Source organism: Hyposmocoma kahamanoa, unplaced genomic scaffold (genome assembly GCF_003589595.1).
Source record: "Hyposmocoma kahamanoa isolate Upper Pololo Valley unplaced genomic scaffold, ASM358959v1 63, whole genome shotgun sequence".
NCBI classification, from domain to species: domain Eukaryota; kingdom Metazoa; phylum Arthropoda; class Insecta; order Lepidoptera; family Cosmopterigidae; genus Hyposmocoma; species Hyposmocoma kahamanoa.
Window position 1 is genome coordinate 13,038,774 of NW_020653851.1, and position 23,592 is coordinate 13,062,365.

At 35.1% G+C, this 23,592-nt stretch overlaps 1 protein-coding gene across 1 annotated transcript in view; it reads left to right on the forward strand.

Moving 5' to 3' along the window:
- Window positions 1–23,592, forward strand: part of LOC113230478 (insulin-like growth factor-binding protein complex acid labile subunit) — a 50,552-nt gene that overhangs the window by 17,451 nt on the left and 9,509 nt on the right. Inside the window, exon 2 of the mRNA XM_026464423.1 lies at window positions 20,028–20,069. The gene's annotated coding sequence lies outside the window, so the exon portion shown is untranslated. The remainder of the gene's footprint in view (window positions 1–20,027; window positions 20,070–23,592) is intronic.

Below are 23,592 nucleotides of genomic sequence, written 5' to 3' on the forward strand. Positions count from 1 at the left end.
TAAAATTGGTAATAATCTAATAACTTAATTAAACGAATTATAATGGAAAACAATACAATGACTAATGAAGATAAATCAATCTATTGTTGATCTAAATTTATGACTACGTAGGGTTTGTTTATCCTCTAATTTACATAAGACTAGTTGTGTTTCAATAGCGCATAGTAAAGTTTATTTTAGGCGATGACTGCTTGAGCATCTATATTCTATACATATAATGTACCCATATACATATAAATGCTTGTAAACTATGTATATACTACATGTGCTATCAATGTATTGTTGTCCTTTAAAATAAGTTTAAAGACATAATGAATTACAAAGTATTATGAAATACTGAGTATATTTAGGTGAAAATAGTAGGTATTGCAATGATTAATACAAAGAATGAACGCAAAGAAAAATTCCTTTCAACCGACAGCACTCTTGCTCTTCCAAGTGAGCTACATTAGAGTTTTTTCGGCTTTCGACGCTTCGTAGCAAACTAGTGGAGTTATTTCATAAAAAAGTATATGAATAATACAGTAGGTTGATGCAGATGAGCATATAAACATGTACCTGTAAATAATATTTTATACCTACTTCATATTCTCTAAACAAAATAGCACGGAAACAAAATAAGGTAGAGACAATGGTAGAGACACAGGACCAAAATAAAGGTCGATCATAAATCATCGCGTTTCAAGTTTAAATATATTCAACTCGTGCGCAGAATTTACGAAACGCGTCCTGGATTCTAATTCGCGACTATTTGATGTACTAAAAATTCACGTGTAATCTCGTCCTGAATTCAACACATAGTCTTCATCACAATTTAAAACTTAGTAACTATTTTAATTAAATAACAAACTTTATAAAATATCTCTCGATACTTAAGACTTTCATTTTCAAAATTTATTTATCATTGAAAAAGACAATGCTATATTTCAGCTACCACCTTAAACAATATCAACACAACACTTAAGGCAAAATTAGATAGTACTATGAATATTCTGCTTAATTTCCTTATAACGAAATTGATAAGAACTCGTATAAAGGTATAATGAGATAAAGAGAAGAATAACATGACCTTAATTAAAGAAGAATCTCGAAAACATCTTGTACTTAGGTATACAGTTACTCGTAACCAACCACCTACATAATAAATTTTCCTCATGACATGACAAAGCATCCATAAATAAGGACACAATTATGTATACTTATAGGAACATGATACACTGTAATATAATTTGATTGGTTGCATGATATCTGAGATATATGAAATATGCTTGTTCCAAAAAACGCCAAAATAAAATAATACTATGCGCATTTCGTTAAAAATATCTGTAAAATATCTCTACTGAGCGAATGATATCAATTTTGACGGTTTTATCATCTTCATACGACCATCCTACGCTAATTCGCAGACCGTATCAGGATTCATTGTTTATTTTGCAACCTATTTGACACCGCAGGTAATGTATCAACACATACTACAATTATTAGTTTCAACATTATTGTATATTGTAGCTGAAAATTATACACTAGTGCCTGATCAAAATTTAAAATTTCAGAATTAAATAAAAATCAGTCAAATGCGGAATACAAAGTCTATAATTTTTGAACACCGGAACGGTTTTGAAAGTTTCTTTATACCAAGTGACGAAACAATCAAGTCGCGCGCTTTGTCGTAAGCGACACGCCTATCCATAGCAGTTGCAGCCCCACTCAAAGCTTTAAATCTGAAGATCAAAGATCTGAGGGACACTAGCACTGCGCCTGTCACCTTGAGACATAAGTTGACAAACCTCTTGTGCCTGTAATTGCACTAGCACACTTACCCTTCAAAACCAACACGCAGCTATGCTTACATTATTGCTTGGCCGCCGTGCAATGCCTCCAACAAAAGGCCTAAATAGTTGATGGCCAAACATGTGTACTAGGTATAAACATAATATAAATATGTGATCCTTATAAGTATGTTCCTACGATATGTGTTCTAATAATCATTCTTAAGATGGCATTATACAAACTAAAATCTCGCCTAGAAGCTGGCGTCATCGACGGCATTATCTAATCGGTTGTCGTCCTTCACACCTCTGTCTTGTTCTTGTAACAGTATACAGTATACTTAGTTAAAACATGTTTCGTAGTATATACGTAATATAACAATACTGCCCTCCTTGTCATAACTAACGTAATCGACTTTTTAGCATAATTGAGATAATACCATATCTGGGATCAGTAAAACGAGATCTACAGCCAACTCTAATCGGTTTTTTAATCTTATTTAGTTTCAGTTTTATTGTTAAGCAATATGCCATTTTTTGCGATGATAAAACTTTAGTTGCAATATCTCGAAAGTTACCAAAATGCAAATGCTTTAGATATGACAAGGAGGACAAAGTAATGTGTCAGTCAACGAGAAAACATACCTTAGACATTCCATCGTTGTAAACCTAGTCTAGAATTCTTACCGAAGTAATTGTGTGATTAATTTTATCACTAATTCTTTCACAATAAATTATTTTTATTTATAACTATTACAATAAGGAGGCAGTATATAAATCACATAGGTGTACAATCTATAAAACCGAAGTCCACAGTATGTCCACTACAATCAATCTTTTTTTAATCTCGCACCATATCACTCCCAAGTTAAACACAAGCATTAAGAATTCGATTTATTGCTAGGGCCTCTTTAGATATGTTTAGATTAGGTGCATACTTGTTAGAATTACGTCACCTAATCTTTGTGGTCTACACACGTGTTAGATTGACTATTATATCAAAGAAGAGGGATGTTTAGATCACACATCATAATTGTAAAATCACAAATTATGGTTTAAGCACTCTTACGTTATAACGGTAAAGGTGTTAATTGAATGAACTAGATTTATTTAAAAACAAATTTAATAAGCCAAAGCAATTTAAATAAATTGTTTTATCAACAAGCAACTTACGAAATCGTTATTCTTTAATTCAAGTGAATTGACAAACAATTAGAAAAATGAGGTATTTCAAGAATAAATCTCTTTAAGAATAAGTCCTTTTAAGAATAAATCTTTGTGCGAATATATCTTAAGTACAATAGGGTATATCCCGAATAAGGCATTTTCAGAAAAGCCTACCACGATTACGTACTTTTACGACTATAGGTCATTTTGCGAATAGGTCCTATGTTGGCTAATCCATTCATAAGATAGAGTGCATTGGGGGGAAAGAGAAAAAACTCCAACACACTCAGATATCATCAAATTTCTTTTCTCTAAGGATTTTGACAACTGATTTAAACATTTTTCTTGTTTCGTGTCAATCGATGATTCTATCAGACTTCAAATCTGTATTTTATACTTAAAGGATGGAAAAAAATAATAGTGCAAGATACGTTTGTATCTTAAAAGTGCCCAATGTTCTGGAAATAAAACGAAGGTTTTGTGAAGACATTACACAGACTGCACACATTTAATATTCATTTATTGAAATAAACAAAAACAATGTTAGGAAATGAAACTATTTTTCCGGATTTAAATCGCGTATATATGTTTGTTTGAAAAAACAAATATACGCGATTTAAATCCGGAAAAATAGTTTCATTTCCTATGTGTAACAATCGCGAAAACCTAAGAACTCGATAAAAACAATGTTTTTTTTACGTATTGCAAATTCTGCTTTAAAAGAAAGAATGACAACTATGCACAACGATATCTATGACCAATACTAATATAAGACAAAATACAAGAAAATTCGAATAACCAATTTCATCAGTTCCATGAAAAACATAAATAAAAAACAAATGTGGTTATAAATTTTATACAGTTGAAAATGAAAAACAATTTTGAGGTGTCATCAGTAAGTAGGAGGATGACTGAATTCGACCGCATATATTATTTATTGTGTACTTTTCCTTATAATTCACCTCAGGTCGTCCTGAAAACTTGATGTTGTTCACTGCCTCTGCTTAAGAGGCTCAAAACATGAGGGACTATATAATCAATACCTATACAACAACGTCCTTATACGCAGGGCGCCCTATAAGTTTCCGGAATGAATAAGAAAAAAATACTATAAATGATCAGTACTGAATTTATTGTTTCTCAAAATATTCTCCGTTAGCGTTAATGCACTTTTTCGTACGAATGAATCAATTTTAAAAACATTTATGCCACTCCTCCGTGACAATCTCTGAAACATATTTTTCATACTCTTCGACAGCCTCTTCAGGTGATGAAAATCGTTGACCGCGTAGCTGGTTCTTAATTTTTGGAAATAAATAAAAGTCACGAGGTGCCAGGTCGGGACTGTACGCGGGATGGCTCATAAGGTCAACGTTGTTCACCTTCAAAAATTCATTTGTCTGTCTGACCGTGTGGGAACTGGCATTATCGTGGTGCAAGATGATACAACATTTACGGTTATTTTTACGGAGTTTATCAATAATTTCCGGTAAACAAATGGCCGTGTATCAATCACTATTCACGGTACAACAGTTCCCCAAAGCAACAGTAGCCACATGTCCACGTGTTCGTTTTAGAGGTAAAGTATTATTATATTATGTGAATCGATTGTGTAGGACCCCATGATACAGGCTTGCCTAGTGTGCGGACCGTAGTGATAATAAAATTGTTGCTGCCAATCTGTCAAATAAACTTTATTTTTATATTTTTAAATGACGTAGAAATGTCTATATAGATTACCGACCTTTACGAACATGTAGGTACCAGAGGTGCTATGTATTTTCCTTGACCTACGAAATAAATCGCCGACGGCCTATTAATTCACCCCTATATTTAGTCAACCTATTTGAAATAGGTCAATGTAAAAGCCACGATAGATACCGTAGTCCCACGTCATTTCTCTGCAGGTATAACAACTTTATTAACTTTAAAGTATGTTCATCAATAAAACAACTATGTATATAAGCCAATATTTTTTCCGAGAAATCGAAGTGACTCGGTGAAATTCGGCGATGAATTATTTACAACTCTATTATTTAAGAAAAAATAGCTTGAGGACGTAACTGATTTCAAGACGTTTCGGAGTAATTCAAAATTGCATTTTATTTTGGATATCGTGCGAAAACAGTACTTCAAATATTTTGTTTTGTCATATTATTATATAACGTTTCAATAAAATTTATGTATTTTTTTAAACTCAATTATGCTAATAATTGTTTGTTTATTGTTTCGTTGATCGCATTCAAAGTTACATACTATCGCCTTCTCTAGCTGTCTCTTTTGGCCTCTTATTTGGTATAGAGATCTAACATTATTATATATTTATATAGAGATCTAACATTGTGATTGCCTTTGTGGCCGAACGGTTGACATGCTGAGCTGTCACGCAGAGTTCGATTCCTGGGCCGGGCGAAATATTTGTATGGCCTACAAATATTAGGGGTTAAAGTATGAAATTGCCGTTTTATTGCAATAGGTTCTTTGAATTTTCATAGAATCTTCATGGTTTGAGGTTTTCGAATGAAACTTTTTTCAAATGGTTTCTGTGATTTTTTTTTTTTAAATTTGAAACATTTGAATATCGACTTTCAATTGTTTTTGTTATTCAATTTAGACAAGAAAGATGGATACTGCGAAAATTCGAGTGATTTTTGAATACGAGTTCCGACGCGGAACTAACGCGGCAGAAACAGCCCGCAATATCAATGCTGCGTTTGGAGAGGGGTCTACTAATGAACGCACCGTGCGATTTTGGTTTAAACGCTTTCGTGATGGAAATTTCGACTTAAAGAACGAGCCACGAGGAAGACCGCCCACACAGGTGAATAACGATGAATTAAGAGAGATAGTGGAAGCCGATCCTAGTCAAACTACCCAGGAATTAGCGGCATGGTTTAACGTTACCTTACCCACAATATTGACTCACTTGCGTCAAATCAATAAAATAAAAAAATACGAAAAATGGGTGCCTCATGATTTGACTGATCTGCAGAAAGAAACGCGTGTTGAAACTTGTGTTGCCTTGTTGAACCGGTACAGAAATGAAGGAATATTGGATCGAATTGTAACATGTGATGAAAAGTGGATTCTTTATGATAACCGGAAAAGAAAAATGCAATGGCTGACCCCAGGTCAAATGCCACAACAGTGTCCTAAAGCAAAACTTACCAATAAAAAGGTAATGGTAACTGTTTGGTGGTCTCAGCATGGTGTTATTCACTATAGTTTTCTCCGATCTGGTCAAGCAATAACGGCAGATGTCTATTGTGCCGAACTCCGAACCATGTTGACAAAACTAGCAGTAAAACAGCCCCGACTCATGAATCGATCTTCACCATTATTGCTCCACGACAACGCGAGACCTCACACAGCACGAGAAACCATTTTGACCCTTCAGAAACTGCAGTTAGAAACCATTCGTCATCCTCCATATTCACCAGACCTTGCTCCAACGGACTACCATTTTTTTCGTGATTTGGACAATTATCTACGTGACAAGAAGTTTTCTTCCCAGGAGGCAGTACAAAATGCTTTCACACAGTTTGTGCAGTCTAGATCGTCGGAGTTCTATCGCAAAGGCATTAATAACCTTCCCATTAGATGGCAGCAATGTATAGATAATAATGGCAACTATTTTGATTAAATAAATTTGTTAAAAATTTAAAAAATAAACAATTTAGATTTTCAGTACAAATCGGCAATTTCATACTTTAACCCCTATTATGAATAAATCTATTCAAAAAACAAATATTTTTTTCGTGAGTTTGGGTGTAATTTGTGGTTATCTATGTATAATGTCTATGGCACCCGCGAACAGGGTCTTTCCTCGTGCGGGGTTTTAAATAAAAAAATCTTTGTTTTTGGTTTTAACGACTTTTACCGTAGCGCCACTTATGAGATATCTATGAAAGTATTTTCTTCACTCTACTAGATACCTTTAAAGCTACCAGCCGCATTGCCGGTAAATGTGTACAAAATTAGATGTTTTGGAAAATTGATTTTACACCGAAAGAATTTACAATAATAATATGTTTAATAAATTTATAACACTGTAATACATATTAAGAATTAATATTTTAGTGTAATAATAAGTTTGAATTTTTGCCTGCCGACAATCGTTAAAATATACTGCACTCATTATCAACATATTTATAAATAAATTTTGATTTAACTATATCTTATGCAATAATAAAAATAATATCATTCCATTGCATCACACCAGTAAATATTAAACGTAATTAATTAAAATAGGTAGAGAATGGAATGCTACCATTTATAAATATTTATAGGAAAGTACCTAAAGCACATGTAGGTACATCATTAGTAAATATGACAATTTCAATCTTATTTATTATGAACTAGGCCAACAATTTACCAGCTGTGTTTAACCAACCAATTTTTTGTAATTTAACATCGTCACGCTTCGAAGTAAATATCTAATTTTAAGATAATGGGTACAATTTTAGTCATGCGAAGAGGCTTTAGTCGCCCTCCATCTTCCGTAATAAATGTAAACCAATGAAACCTTAAAGAGTACACTCAGCTATTGCTTACACCATACTATAGCCCATTCTGTGGCCTTTATAGGGTACAACGTACGTCGGTTTCATGCCGAGCGATTTATAGTGCGTGGCATTTATGGTCACCAAGCCATTGGATCAGATCGTAAATATTCTTAACTGACGGAAGTTGAGGTGTTATTTGAACTTTATGCTATGCCTTCGTGATGTCATAATATCTAATGTCAAATGCTTCTGTGAACCTAACGCTACTTTCTGTTAGTAGAACATATACTCCGTAAGCTGTATTTTATTCTTGTAGGAAATACAAAGCCAATATCAACTAAATAGGGATATTAAGACTTTGGTGGTCATATTCACTGAATGATTATCGCTAATTACAGGTTTTCGTGGTTATTCACTGAATGGTTATCACTAATTACAGGTTTTCGTGGTTATTCACTTAATGATTACCACTAGTTACAGGTTTTCGTAGTTATTCACTAAATGATTATCTCTAATTACAGGTTTTCGTGGTTATTCACTAAATAATTATCATTTCTTACCACGTTGTGATTTCCTTATATTTTTCCGATTTTTCGTTTTTTTTTTTTGTATATAAAGAGTGTAGACGATGCCTATTCTTAAGACTGTCATCTGCCACTGGTTGGTCAATCTGTGACCATGGAGTGTGTAATTAGTGATAATCATTTAATATAGGTATCAAATGATTATCACTAATTAAACGTTCTAAATGCCTAACACAAAATAAAACACGGTAAAACAGCTATGGAGTACATGTTTTTGATAACCAAAAGCCGTCATTAGACAATAAATAAACGTTTCCTGTTTTTACACAATAAAGGTTTTTACTCTGCTCTGTCCTAATGCATTAAAACATATTTATATAGCTGACGTCTGCGTGCCTTCCTAAACATGTGTAGATGACATCTGCATTGTCTGACTTACAAAAAAAGAATAATTAGTTACTGTTCACGACATTATTATAATTATAGTAACATTTAATGCATTTAGATACACATACAATAAAAAGCAGTACATTACATAAAAATATTAAATCTCTGGTTGTACATGCTACTTATTTAAAACATAAATATATGAGTATCTAAATCAAAATCGTGCGCGGTTATTATGCTTCCAATATTTATTTTGGTGTAGTTACTAATATAGGTGTAATTGCGTCATAATATGTATCGCGGAGTTTTTGTTTTCTCTTTATTCTTTTGAAGTTTTGATTATATCATTCCTGTTACCGTGCCAAATTTTTCTCTTCTGCGTTCACTGTAATTCGTACAGATTTATTCATATTTAAATTCAATAAGATCTTGAAATTCTCAAATGGTTTTATTTTGATTGTTTTTAAACGATGACTGATTGATGAGTTTTAGATATCCGTAGTTTACCTTCTTAATTGACGTAATTTAAAGAGTACGCCGTGATGGGTAATAATTAAGGCGAGTTAGCGGAGGAAAAGCGGGAAAACTGTTTTGCAAGATCTTTTTTGATAGATGGTTTAGATATTTATTATTAAATAACGGTCTTACAAAAAATATACGATACACCTAAGGGTATTGTCTAAAGAATATGCTAATTTGTTACATGATGGGATATACTTTATCCAGTCATATAAAATCCTGAAAACAGGCAAAAGTAAAAGTTTATTTAAGAACAAAATATGTAACTTTGTAAATAATTTTTGTTTGGAGATATTTATCTTTAAGTAATACAGAGATCCTGGTAAATTTTAGTTTTTCACAAGCTCTATAGTTATAAAATTCACATTTATCCAAAAATTTGCAAATTGCCCAGCGGTTTAATGACACGCTGCGCCGCCTGCTGCCTTGTCAGTTGCCATCGGGCGCTTGTGAAATTTTCTCCGCCTGATTTTATTTCATTAATTTAAAATCTAGGTTCCCCATTGAATTAGGTCTCCTTAATTGAATGTCTATATCCATTTTATGTAACAAAAATCTCACTGACGTCGTTTACTTATTATTGCTTAAACGTGTCAGAAACTGCATACTTAATCATTTTATTGTTTAGCCGGTAGTACAACACCAATAAATGTGGAATTCCTAATCACTTTTCGACTAAAATAACTTTATTTACTAAATATCGCTCGGGAATGAAACCACATTTCCAATACCCAACGTATTAGTAAATTGACTTTATTTCGGTGCCCAAGAATTGTTTGCAAGACTTTTGCCAATTTATAACCATGATTATACCTTACAGAGAGATGATCAAACGTTTCTTTATTGTCTACGACAGGTAATTCGGGCAGGTGTGTTGATCAATACCAGTTTTATATCGATGGATGAAACTTGTCTAGATCTGTAGGTATATGCCATTGACCTATTGCTTATGTTTAACTACTTACTTGATTGGACTTTTAATATAAATCTCCCAAGGCCAAGCAATTGTAGTTGGGAAAAGCGTTAAATGCTCAATGTACATTCAAATTAACATAATAAATATTAACATAAGAAGCAGTATAGCTCCTTATGAAAGAGTTCGTTCAGGGAAGTATTGCCACCTTACATATTTCTGCCACCAAGCAGTAATGAGAGCATTACTGAGTTCCGGTTTTGAACTTGTCTACGTTCAATGTCTTATGGTGACGGGCGCAGTGGTAGTGTCCCTAAGATCTTTGTATCTAAAGCTCTGATGGCACTGTAACTGTTATGTATAGGCGTGTCGCTTACCACCAGGAGCACGATTTGTTCATCCCATCACTTGGTACCATAAATAAAACATGGCTCAGACCCAAGCACGTTACCCCTTAGTTTTGCATGAAAAACGTATTTTTCTAGATATCTTATGCTCTTGATAATATGTATTGTGCTAAATTTGAATGCGATATTTCATTATAATGTACATATAATGGGCGTTTACGCGATCATATAAATAGTATTGTCTAGACCAGGATGCTTTCAAATATTATGTGCATTTTGATCAACAAGAGGTTTTAGTAGGTTATACAAGTCAGAAAACATCTGAAATTATTTTAAAACTTATTTGCTGGATAAAGGTAAACCAGAAGCGGTAATAATTGTTTTAAGTGTAAACGTTCTATTAATTTTATCGAAAATAAGACATTCCTACATTCATTGTGAGAAATGGGCTGTGCCCAGCAGTGGGACTATACTAGGGTAGCTATTATTATTATTTCTTATTATAAGGCATATTTATGTATATATCTGAAAACCCGTTCCAGTCTTATTCTAAATTACTCAATACCAAAAAAACGACATAAAACTTTTTACACACAGTTTCAACTTTGTATCATAGTGGCAGATTATATATTTTAAATTGTTAATCGTGTGCCGACTCAAGTACAGGACTGACCGTAAGAACTGGTCAGTCCTGTACTTAAAGAAACGCAGAGCGAACTATCTTACAGTCACCTGGCACCTGCACATATCTCTTTACAATTTTCGTTACTCGTTCACAACGTTTTGTTTAAATTAAGCACAAGGACATAAACTAGGTCGCAACATGACACTTAAACAAACTTTGATAAATCTTTGAGACGCTCTTTCTGGGTAATACGGTTTACTCTATACATAGATAGACATATTGCATTGCAATTTATAAAGAGTTTGGCTTGCCCTAATAGGGCTATGAGTGTGTGCGTTATTTAAAAATAACTAGGGTATAAGAAGTACATTTAACTTAATTTTTAGTTAATAAAAAGTATTTTTCAAGTGCGTCTGATATAGTTTAATACATTTACCCTTAAAGGCGATCCATGAAAAGCGAGCCAGAGCTTTTGTCTCCTAAAACACAAGTATTTTACCAAGTTTAGGGGTATATTTTAACTATAATTGTGTTGGACAAACTTGAAATCTTTTGTATCTAGTTGTGTAACTTGCTTTTGTTCACTTGTTGTGTTGTATTTTTTGTTCAAAAGTTTGTGTGGGTGGATTTTTTTGAAATCGTTCATTGCAAAGACATAATATAGGTATGTAGGTTTATGGTATATATACACGAAATATCAATTTTATTTATTATCTTGCTGTTCCAATCTATACCTATTTAGCAGACTAAACCAGGCCAACAACTGAAAGAGCAATACAAAAAATATATATTTTTTATCTATGAAGCTTGCGTCTCTTGTCGTTGCACAAACGATATGCAAAGCAAATGATATTTTTACCACTCATACTTTACTTGATTGTCAGCTATTTGTAAAGTAATATTGATGTTTCACTACCATTGTTTTAACATTTTGTGAAATTATGCCGCTAGTTTGTTATAAATATTAATAAAAGATCGAACACAAAGAAACATTCCTTCGAACTGACAGTATTCGAACCTGCGTCCATCTTTGTATTAATAAATATTTGTAAAGTAGTAGGTAATATGAAATCAAATCAATCAAATTATTCAACCAGTGCTACTTCTCCATTATTGTCTATAATACACTGTTTATCAGACAAGCGAGATAGAGATATATTTATCATTCATTGTTTGACAACATATTTTTCTCCTTCGACAGACCTTTGTAGAAACATTTTTGCAGTCACTAGCTTCCAAACGAAACAATATGTTTACCGCCAACGTTAGGTTCTTAATGATTTTTTCTTTTTTTATTGAACGATACGACTTTAAATTCTAAGTTACGTACATGTGTGAATGTTTTACAGCGATAGTTTTCCTTAAAGACAAAGAAAATACCAGAATATTGAAGACGCAGTTAGTGCTTGCACAGTAATGGAAAGTATAATAGGTTGATGTTGTTGTTTGGATCGTATTAATGTTCTTTATCTCGAAGTGGTTTATCCAATTGTTCATAATCTTAACCAATCCCAAACTAAATTGCCTGACTCATTTTACTGATTCGCCTTTCGTTTATTCTAAGCTGAAAAGGCTAAAAAACAAACGTAGTAATATGTTTAGGGAAATAGAATCCGTGATGATCCTCAGACCGTAAAAATTAGGTCTGCCAATTGTTTTCTATTGTGTACAACAAACACACCGTCAGTCACACATCTGTGTAACCGACGATGTAGGCAGTATATTGAAACAACCAGGTGGCCAGCGGGTAACATGATACTGCCAAAAAATTTCCAGATCAAATGACGAGTCGCTAAAGTGAAAAATAAAAATATTGACCAAAGACAGGTGTGGTTATTGGATGGGTTGATTAGTATAGCTGATTCATTTTAATTATATAACTATAAAAATATAACCGGTTATCATTTTTGTTCAACATTTAATGAATTAGTACAGTGAACCACACCTAAGGATGTAGTCACACCGCCTGCTGCTGCTAGTATGTTTGGCGTGCAGTCGGAGACGTAGTTACTAATCACAAAATATACATGTCTAAATTATCGGTTGAAAAACCTTATGTCAACCTTATGAAAAGTGATGATATGCACAGCTTAACTTGTGGCTTTGTGTACCAACATACCTACTCAATATCTCATAACACCTAAGTTACTTAACTTAATATCTACGTATAAGCAAGAATAACTTCATACTTTAACACCTTCTAATTGAATTCAAGGACTCTCGACTTCACATAGATAGATAGGATTCTACATAACCATTAAAACTTGTAGGCGTATAGAATATTTTATAGATAACCAATCTCAAACGCTACCTTAGCTAGTAAATTGTATCTTCAAAGATTTATTTAATAGGTTTCTTTTTTATGATGCCAAACGACGGGACAAGCAAGTCGTGCACCTAGTGGTAAGGGACACTGCACCCTGAGACATAAGTTGAAAAGTCCCTCGTGTCTGTAATGTCACCGTTTCACCCTTCAAAACCGGAACGCGATATTGCTCACATTACAGCTTGGTGGCAGACATAGGTACGGTGACAGTACTTACCTGGACGAACTCCTTCACAAGAAGTTCTACTGCTACTAAAAGGAGCACTACCGCTAATGAAACTAATTATAACTAATCTAATTCAGTAAACCGAACAATTCGTCTACGCACAAGGTGCAACGTACACGTGTACGGTTGAATAACCAAAAAGAGGAACCGTGCATCCGGTTCCGATAGTGCGGTGTTTACGTCATTGGGTTTAGTTCAAAGTCGTAGGGAGCGGTAATTTCAAACAAATTATTTTGTGAATTATTATTTAATTAGATAGTTTGTAATACCAAAGTTTTTATACGCGGCGGACTACAGCTGTATGCCGTTAAAGGCAATCAGTTAATACAGCAAATAATCTGTACTAGAGTCTAATTGTAGAATTCAGTAGCAGTAGAGCTCCTTGTAAATGGATTCTTCCTGGAAAGTACTGTCGTCTTAACTTATTCTGCTACCAAGCAGTAATGTGAGCATTACTGCGTTCCGGTTTGTAAGGATTAGGGTGCTGGTGAAATTATAGCCACATGGGACTTGTCAACTAATGTCTCATGGTGACATGCGTAGTGACAGCACCCCTAAGATCTTTGCGATTTAAAGCTCTGAGGGGCACTGCAGCTATTTGAACAACAACTACACGACTTGTTCGTACCGTTGTTTGATATTATAAATATATATATACAAAGCCAGGGAACTGAAGTAAATGAGGAAATTTGGACCTCAATTCGTTAACACGTATACCGACCAGAAGTTCCTGAAGTGAACCACGTCTAAGTTGTACATAAACCTACACAGAGTTTTGAATATCAATGTTGAAATATACATACAATTTCTAGCCGTACGTACTTACATTCGTGTAAATACATAGCTTTACATAATTATAACTGATTATTATTTAAAAAAAACCGTCTGCGGCGTGTTCGTTACCGAGCTCAACTATAACTGAGACGCATAATATGGAAGTTCTCGTCAAAACAAATAATATGAGCCCAAACACAAGGTAGCTGCTGTACACTGTTAAGGAGTTTTTCTCATCTCTCTGCCATTTCCATCATCAACTCTAGGTCATCATAGCTTTCATTGGAATTACATCCATAATTGATTTGCACTATTTCTCTGCAGTAAAAACCAAGCGCGTAATGTCATCACCTTCTTAAAACTCTGTCACCTAACTTCTTTTTTATGCTTTCACATAGTCTTAAGATATTAACACTATTTGTTTATGATTTATATGATATTAAATTAATGTTTACACTTTTCTTTATGTAAGTTTTTTTACTCCGCTTTATTGTGCATGTAGTGTCGGTCTATAAAAGATTATGCACTTAGTTTTATGTTTTTTTGCATATTATTATATGTTTCTGGTAACAATAATTGTGGACTGGCCAAAGGAATTAAATAATCGGGCTTTTTGTCGGACATGGAATTATTGGTGCCAGGTGTGCGACGACTTCATAAATCATCTTTGTCTTTACTGGGCGCTCCCATCTTTCCCGAAGGGGTTAGTGCGGCTCTTGAGGATAAAAGGTTGGCATTGGTTGGAGCTCAGGAACATTTGGACAACTTGTCGGCACACGTCTCGCTTGTTTTATTGCGGAGCTGTTTTGCGATGCCACGCGTGCTGTATATTCTGAGAACTTCTCCTAGTTGGTTGTTCGAGGACGATGTGGCAAGGCTGGACGACACATTGAAGTCATCACTTGAGTCTATATTAAATGTTCATCTAACTGAATCACAGTGGTGTCAAGCTGCTCTTCCAATTCGTCATGGCGGACTGGGGGTACGTCGATGTCGAGAGATCGGTTTGGTGGCTTTCTTGGCTTCGGGTCATAGGTCTTTGGGACTAGTCACTCGTATATTACCCTTCAATGGTGACGATACCCGGATACCTTTTCTTGCCGAGGCCCTTACCAGGTGGTCCACTGTTTGTCCGGGTGATGAGCGGCCGGATAATGTCGTCGTCCAGAGAGGATGGGATGATGTTTTGTGTAGGGAGATCACTACATCGCTATTAGGTGAGGCATCGGGTGATAACGTGGCACGCCTAAAGGCTGCAATTAAGCCTGAATCAGGAGCGTGGTTGCAGGCATTGCCTTCACCCCATTTAGGCACACTGCTGGATAATGACTCTTTGAGAATTGCAGTTGCTTTACGGTTGGGATGTAAGGTTTGTGAACTGCATCACTGCATTTGTGGGGTCATGGTTGAGGAGAATGGCCACCACGGCCTCAGTTGTCAAAGGTGCGCGGGGCGGTTTTCAAGGCATCATGCGATTAACGATCTAGTTCGCCGGGCTTTGGTGTTGGCTAACGTGCCTTGTGTCTTGGAACCTCCGGGGTTGTGCCGTACGGATGGCAAGAGGCCTGACGGTCTTACATTGGTTCCATGGCGGAGAGGTCGATGCCTATTGTGGGACGCTACGTGTGTCAGTACATTTGCACCGTCCCATCTGAGTCACACCACCAGATTTGCCGGGTCAGCTGCGGAATATGCGGCAAAATTAAAACACACAAAATACAGCGCGTTGGAACCAATGTACGATTTTGTGCCAATTGCAGTGGAGACTGCGGGGACTTGGGCTGCTGAGGCCAAGGAATTTGTGCGGGAGTTGGGCCGCCGGCTCCGAGAAAGGGGTTATGATCCACGCTCTGGATCTTACCTGGTGCAGCAGATTTCACTGGCCATCCAGCGCGGTAATGCGGCTAGTGTGATGGGGACGTTTGAGCCGGGTACGGTTCAGAGCGGTCCCTTTTAATTTTCGTTCCTATTTGGTTCTGATTACTTATATTATTAGTGTTTTTGAATTTATAATCATATAAGAAGTACCAGTAATATAATACTGGTAGTTTCTTTTTTTATGTTTATATGTTTCATATTGTATTTCATGCGATCTTGAACTCTGTGGATATGATATAATAAACTTATATGTATTAAATAATAATAATAATACATATAGATGCAATTCCAATATTCCTATACTTAGAGATAAATAGGGTGAAATTTAAAACATACACAACATTCAAAACATCCATAAAGGTGAAATATCTTCTTCAAATTCGAATGGGACCGCTACTGAGTACCTCTTTTCAACAAAAAAGAGTAATCGAAATCAGTTCACAAATGTCGGAGTAGGTAATCGCCTAACATACACACCTTTTTTAAAGTCGGTTAAAATTTTCAACATTGTACAGATAATCTACTCGAAATATTTAAACATCAATTACGAAACCACGCATAGTTTCACTTGTGCGGTCATGTGATAATGCTATCCTTCATAGATGTCATGATTATAGTTGATATGAAATTTGTTCATGCTTTGAATGAAGCCTATGATAATAAACCGTAGCGACAGACGAAACTAAATGATCTAAAAGTAATTATCAAATTGTAACTTCAATGTTTTCGACGGTCAAATTTAGGTTTACCTAATTTTGCCAATCATGTTGGTATACATTTTGAAATGTTTCCACGAGAATCGGCACGAGAAACAGATCCATCACAATTACGCATGAAGAATTCAAATTTTCTTTAACTCACGTACTAAAGCTCATTATCTCTGCGTGATCTCTATAAATTAATTCACATTCTTGTGATTTTCTTTCATTGTGCAGATTTATCAATTCTTATAGAATCTAGATAATTGTATAAGTCAATAGCTTTTCTTGTAAAATAACTACTCAATTATCCGTAGAAATCTCAATTAAGCCATTCTGTCCGCGTTTGTAAACAGAATCTTGAAATTCCGTTGCTTCGCAGTACAATACACATGTTGTAAAAAATAAAGGCAAATCTGTTTCCTCTTTATCACGTGACGTTGAGAACTTAAGGGTCGGTTCACTTCGGTTGGAAATTAATTGAACTTCATTGCTTCTCGTTAAGGAATGAATTTACATTTTATATAGTACAAATTTGTAATTTTTCAATTGTCTGTTGTGTGTGTTTTTCAAGTGGTTGTCAGTAGCATAAAACTAGTAAATCTAATAAAAACTAAAAAAATATAATGGTAGATATAATTTGTCAAAACTTTTTGTGCTGCACTGTTTACCAAGGCTTCGTTGTGTGGATATCTATCTACACTACGATTTAATGTGAATCTGAGTAGATCAGAAGTTCCGCGATTTTTATCATTCTAACATCTACTTCAACTTGGTATAAAAACTATTTGTTCTAAGACTTGTTCAAGACTATCTAATCGCTATGAATATTAAATCATTTAAATCATAGGAGTGTTATTTAAAATCTGTTAAAGTTAAGCATTTAACCCGGGTAATTATCGCAAATTTTATATTAATTACGGTGTCTATTATACTCAAACAAAGATTCATCAAATTATAATACACACGGCGTAAAAAATGGCATATAGCTAGATTTATAGAAAAGTATGTGTACTTTACAATGATACGTGTCGTTATACAGTGAGCACTGGGAGTTAGTGCATAATTTTTGTGTGTTTTTATTGTTGATCATCCAGAGAACGGCCGTTTGGGTCATATTCCTACTGCAACTGATCGCGCAGGGTTCGCGCACGAGTGGGATTATTATTTATTTTGCAAGAAAGTCTGACAGTAATGTAATGGTGGTTTCAATACAATTAAAAATATGTTTAATACCAAATCTTTATTGCCCTGTAACATAGTCACCTCGTAGATTCCAATATTTTTTTTACATAAAAAAAGTGGTTTATAACTGCATAATTTAAACCTAATGCAGTTTTTGTATCCTATTAACCGGGTCGGTTTACGGGCCATGATCTATATACATATAATACATTAAATTTCATACATTTAGGTATACCTACACAATAACTATCTGGCTATATTAAAACCAGTCTATTCAATACCTCAGCTAAGAAACTGCATCAAACCACAACTTCACCCACGCTTCCTTTCAAAACCACTTCCGGGGTCAGAGCCGTATCATAATGTTTATAATCCCTAAAAGGACTTCCAGTTTTGCTAGTGTTACAAAAAGGTAAACTAAATGCTAGTTATAACTACATTGTACACGTTGTTGAACTTTTATTCAAAGTGTCGCGACGACATTGACATATAAATTTAAAAAGAAGAAAGCTACCTACCATAAGAATTACAAAGCATACCTACCTAAGCTGTTTTTAACAAAACCGTTTTCATACAACATCGGTAAAAGTGGAAAGGCTTAGAACAAAAGTTTTACTGCCTCCGTGGCCGAATGGTTACCATGCCGGACTGCCACGTAGAGATCCCAGGTTCGATTCCCGGGCCGGGAGAAATAGTTGTTTGGCCTACATTTATTTCTCTCGTGAGTTTGGGTGTAATTTGTGATTGTTTATGTGTGTATCCATGGCACCAGCGACACAGGGTTTCCCTAGTGCGGGGCTATGTTGAGTGTGTGCGTTATTTATTTATTTATATTTATAGTTATTTTTATTAATTGATCTTTGAAGTTTTATTGTACTGATTTTGTAACTTCTATACCTAAAAGGATACCAAAACCGGTTTATAGATACTGTTGCGTAAAGTCTTAGGTACGTAATGTTTCATAATGTTTCGCAGACGTTGCGTTATGACTGAAACCATAACTGGGTAAGGAGACAATGTTGTCTATCTACGCAACACGTTTGTCGATATATTCAATGGTACAGTCAACAAAACGGTGCGCACGTTGAACAATAAACCGTTCGTATACTGCCATAGATTTGAAATTAATTTTTTTGTGTACAAGCGAACGTGCGGCACAATTAGAAACAGATATACTTCTGAAAAGATTGGTATGATATGTACTACGTTATTTAAGCTGTCTGGTATTATAAGTGTAGAGACAAACAACACGTGAATCAGCAAATTTATCTTATCGACCACGTGTTTATTTTATAACTAAGACAAAACAAACAATAAAATATTAATTCGTACTCCTTCAAATCGTGCTGTTGCACAAGCCGAGTAAGAACCATTCTTACTACTTCATAGTTGACTAACCACGCCTGTTCTATTCCATCGTATCGATATAATATCAAGTGGGCTTATCGATACATTATTCGAGTGCAGAATCGATTGAGGCAATTGGAACGTGAACACTGCACAGTACTGGTATTGATTGGCCGTTGACCTGCAGCATCTGTTCTATTGAAGCTTTTTGCTTTTGTAACAATCAGTCTATGTTTTTAGTTTCTGTTATTTCATAGAAATAAATTATAACATAATATCTATGTAGGTATCTCAAAGGAAAACGTACATTATTTTATCTGCGGAAACGATTTACACACGATTAAATAAGTTTAATAATTTACAACGGGCAAATCTGTTTTAGATACCGCAAAACCATGCGATGAACTTTATGAAGTGTACCATAAAACTTTTTAAGTACAAACTACAACGAAAAAGCACCTTTAAGGGCAAAGTAATTTGAAGGGTCATGTTGCCTAATCCCAGTTGCTTTCTCCACAGTCTATTAATAGAAAATACCATACTTAAAATACGAAAAAAGTACATGACAGTCTATTGATGATATTTCAGTTCATGTTCCTACGATACTTCTGTTGAAATAAACACTTTACTTAAATGTGTATTTGAGTCGAATATTTTTAACTTATTTTACTGTTAAAGATTATATGAAATTTTAAGTTATTACAGTTATTTGAAACAATGATTGTATCTTCTATTACAACAGAGCTTATCGCTTAAGACATTAGACGGTATGTTATTTCATAATGATTATCGTCCTCTGTTCATTACTTATAACCAGTTTTTTTATTCTTATTGCAGATTGCAATTAAGGAGGTGCAGGGTGGCTGAACCAGGTCATAGGTGTGTATATGTATATTTATATCGCACTTTACAATAAATCCCGTCACTAATCGAAAAAGTCAATTGTCGGAAAACAAGTTTAAATCCGAAAAATCAAGATTTTTATTTAATATAGTCCCAAGTCGGGACTGTTAGAGGTAAATCCTTAAGAACACGCTGAAGAGCGACTCATGATCACAACCAGTCTGTCTATATTGTCCGGTAAAGAACAAAGTTCAATCAATTTGAAAAAAATCAAATATCCTAATAAGTTCAGTCACACGGAAACTTTAAAATCGGAGGGGGTTTCCATAGTGATGGTGGAATTCTCGTCAAGGTTTTCCTTACACGTTTGTAACTTGGTATCGAATATTCATATTTAATAGCACATACATAGTTAATGAAACCAAATACTGCCGTAAGTCAAAATGGTGGAATTGAGAAGATATAAGTTCAAAAAATTACTGAAAACTTTCTCGTTTATAAGTGAATAACTAAATATTATGCATAAACGGTTTCACGTGCACTATTTTTGTTTCTTAATTCAAATAACACCATCTGTAATTACTCCGCTGTCAGGAAGTAAGCAATATTAAGGTCCTATAAACTTCGCCGACAGTGCATATGGGTGGTTTTAAGGTACTTGAAAGAAGAGTGAACTGATATTTGCATAACCTGTCTTGAATACAGATAGTCTTTACAACGACTTGTTTTACAGAAAGGCTTTGGAAATTCTATGATGTGAATATTGTATACTTCATAATTCGTCTCGTCTCATCGTCTCCTACAACAATAGCCTGTAAGTTTATAATTGTGACGAAAACGAATTATGCACATAACCATTTAGCGGCAGTAGAACTCCTTGTGAAAGAGTTCATACTGAAACCTTACCTCTTTCTTCCGCCAAGCTCAGTAATGGGAGCATTACGGAGTTCCAGATTGGCACATGGGGCTTTCCGCTATATCTCAGGGTGACGGGAGCAATCACAGTGCACCTCAGATGGTTGCAATTTAAAGTTCTGGATGGCACTGCAACTGTTATCGCTGACCACCAGGCCCACAACTAGTTCGTTATCACTCGATGCCATATAAAAAAAACAACACAGAACATGAACTGTGTAAATAATTTTGCAAGTTAAAATTGTCAGTTACGCCTATTCGTGATAAAGAGGACATATTAACTTATATGACGTAATACTATTTTTATCTGTAAGTGTTTCGTGATAATCAGTTACACACCTACATATTTATTTACCTTTATATGCAACTCTCGTTTCGGGATAAATTTTATACTTACTACTTTTACTATGTTATACAGCGACTGTGACCAAGAATGCAGTTAATCTTAATTACAATGTATAAAATAACTATACACTGTAGTCTTAACTTATTATTAATATATAACTTTTTTCGGATGAGTGAGCCGTGTCCATAGCATCTGAAAAAGGGCTCGAAACACTGGTTTGTTTGAAAAAACTTATGTACGCGATTTAAATTCGATAAAAATTGTTTCATAGAAAATAAATAATGTCTAACAATCGCGAAAACCTAAGAACTCGATATAATATATAACTTTTGTATATGAAAAAAATAATATCACTTATCAATTTTTAATTTATTGTTTTTTATGTACACCATTTTTATAAAAGAAAAGTACGCATTTAGTGACTTCCATCTCACCCTGCCTTTGAAGTCTCTATAAAAATAGCATTCAGACATAAACAAGTAAAACATTTACTCATATTTTCTTTTAATACTGAAAATACCTGTAATATTTTTTTTATTCAAACGTAAGTGCGCATTTGGCCTCCATCTCACCTGATGGAAAGTCACACCTAAATAATGCCTATTCACTCTCGCCTTGAATAGGTCCAAGTAATAATGTTCAAGGAACAAGTCTGCAGGCAGGGAATTCCACTCCATAGCCGTTCGCCATATAAATGTTGATGCGTAACTCTTCGTGCGAATCTTTGGAATATCCACAATATAGGGGTGGAATCCAAGCCTATGCCTAGTCCCCCGATGATGGAAAGAGGAAGGCGGATTTAAATCGTGTGATTCTATCACACTCTCTCCGTGAGATATCCTGTAAAATACCGATAAGCAGGCTACTTTACGGCGGTGTCCAAGGTTCTGCAGCTTCGCCTCTACTAATTTCGAGTCACCTGTAAGACTTTTGTCAATTGAATCCAACGTGGCCCGTTGGTATGTAGCAGAGCCATCCCAAAGGTGGCAGCACGTACTCCATACACGACCGGCCTTGTCCTTGGTACAACTGAAGCAACTGTCCCGGTGTGAAGTAACGCCTCACACTGGAAAGGATGCCAAGCTTTCTGGCTGCATTTTTGGCCATGGATTCAATGTATCTGCCGAAGTTCAGATTGGACGACAGGTCTATTCCGAATAGTTGGAGATGGTCGGCTATCGGTATGGATATATCATGAAAAGTCGGAGTCAGCTCAAAGGGACTCTGTTTTGTGGAGAATAGGCACGCCTGCATTTTGGTAGCATTAAATTTGACAAGATTGGCATCGCCCCAATCGGAGACTGCCTTGAGTGTCAAATCCAAACGACTAACCATTGACTCTCGACAAGATTGGATTTCCTCTCTACTGACCCTTGCATTGGTCGAGTACCTATCTACAACTGTGCTGCCATACGCATAGGTACCAGGAATTAACATATCATTGATATGCAGCAGAAATAGTGCTGCAGACAGGACGGAACCTTAAGGGACATCGGCATCTATGACTCGATGTTCGGAAGGGTAGCGTTCTAAGACCACTCGAATGGAAGGTTCACTCAAGAAATCCGAGATCCAATTGCAAAAGGTCAATGGGAAGCCCATAACATGCTTACTTAAAAGGCTTTAGAAATGTCCCAAGACACTGCAAGTGCTTCGCCTTGCTTTTCTATAGCCTCGCTCCATATCTGACAGGCATACACAAGAAGATCCCCAGAAGACCGCCTTCGTCGGAATCCGTACTAGCGATCACTGAGGAAGTCGTTTTCTTCAAGGTACGACAGGAGACGGTTGTTGAGTACACATTCCATAGTCTTGCAGAATATGGAAGTGAATAGAATAGAATAGAGTAGAGTAGAGTAGAGTATAGTATAGTATAGTGTAATATAATATAATATAATATAATATAATATAATATAATATAGTATAGTATAGTATAGTATAGTATAATATAATATAATATCATATCATATCATATCATATAATTTAAATAAATAACGCACACACTCAACATAGCCCCGCACTAGGGAAACCCTGTGTCGCGGGTGTCATGGACACACACACAGACAACCACAAATTACATCCAAACTCACGAGAGAAATAATTGTGGGCCATACAACTATTTCTCCCGGGCCGGGAATCGAACGTGGGACCTCTGCGTGGCAGTCCGGCATGGTAAACGTTAGGCCACGGAGGCAGTTAATATAATATGATATAATGTAATGTAATATAATATAATATAATATAATATAATATAATATAATATAATATAATATAGTATAATATAGTATAGTATAGTAT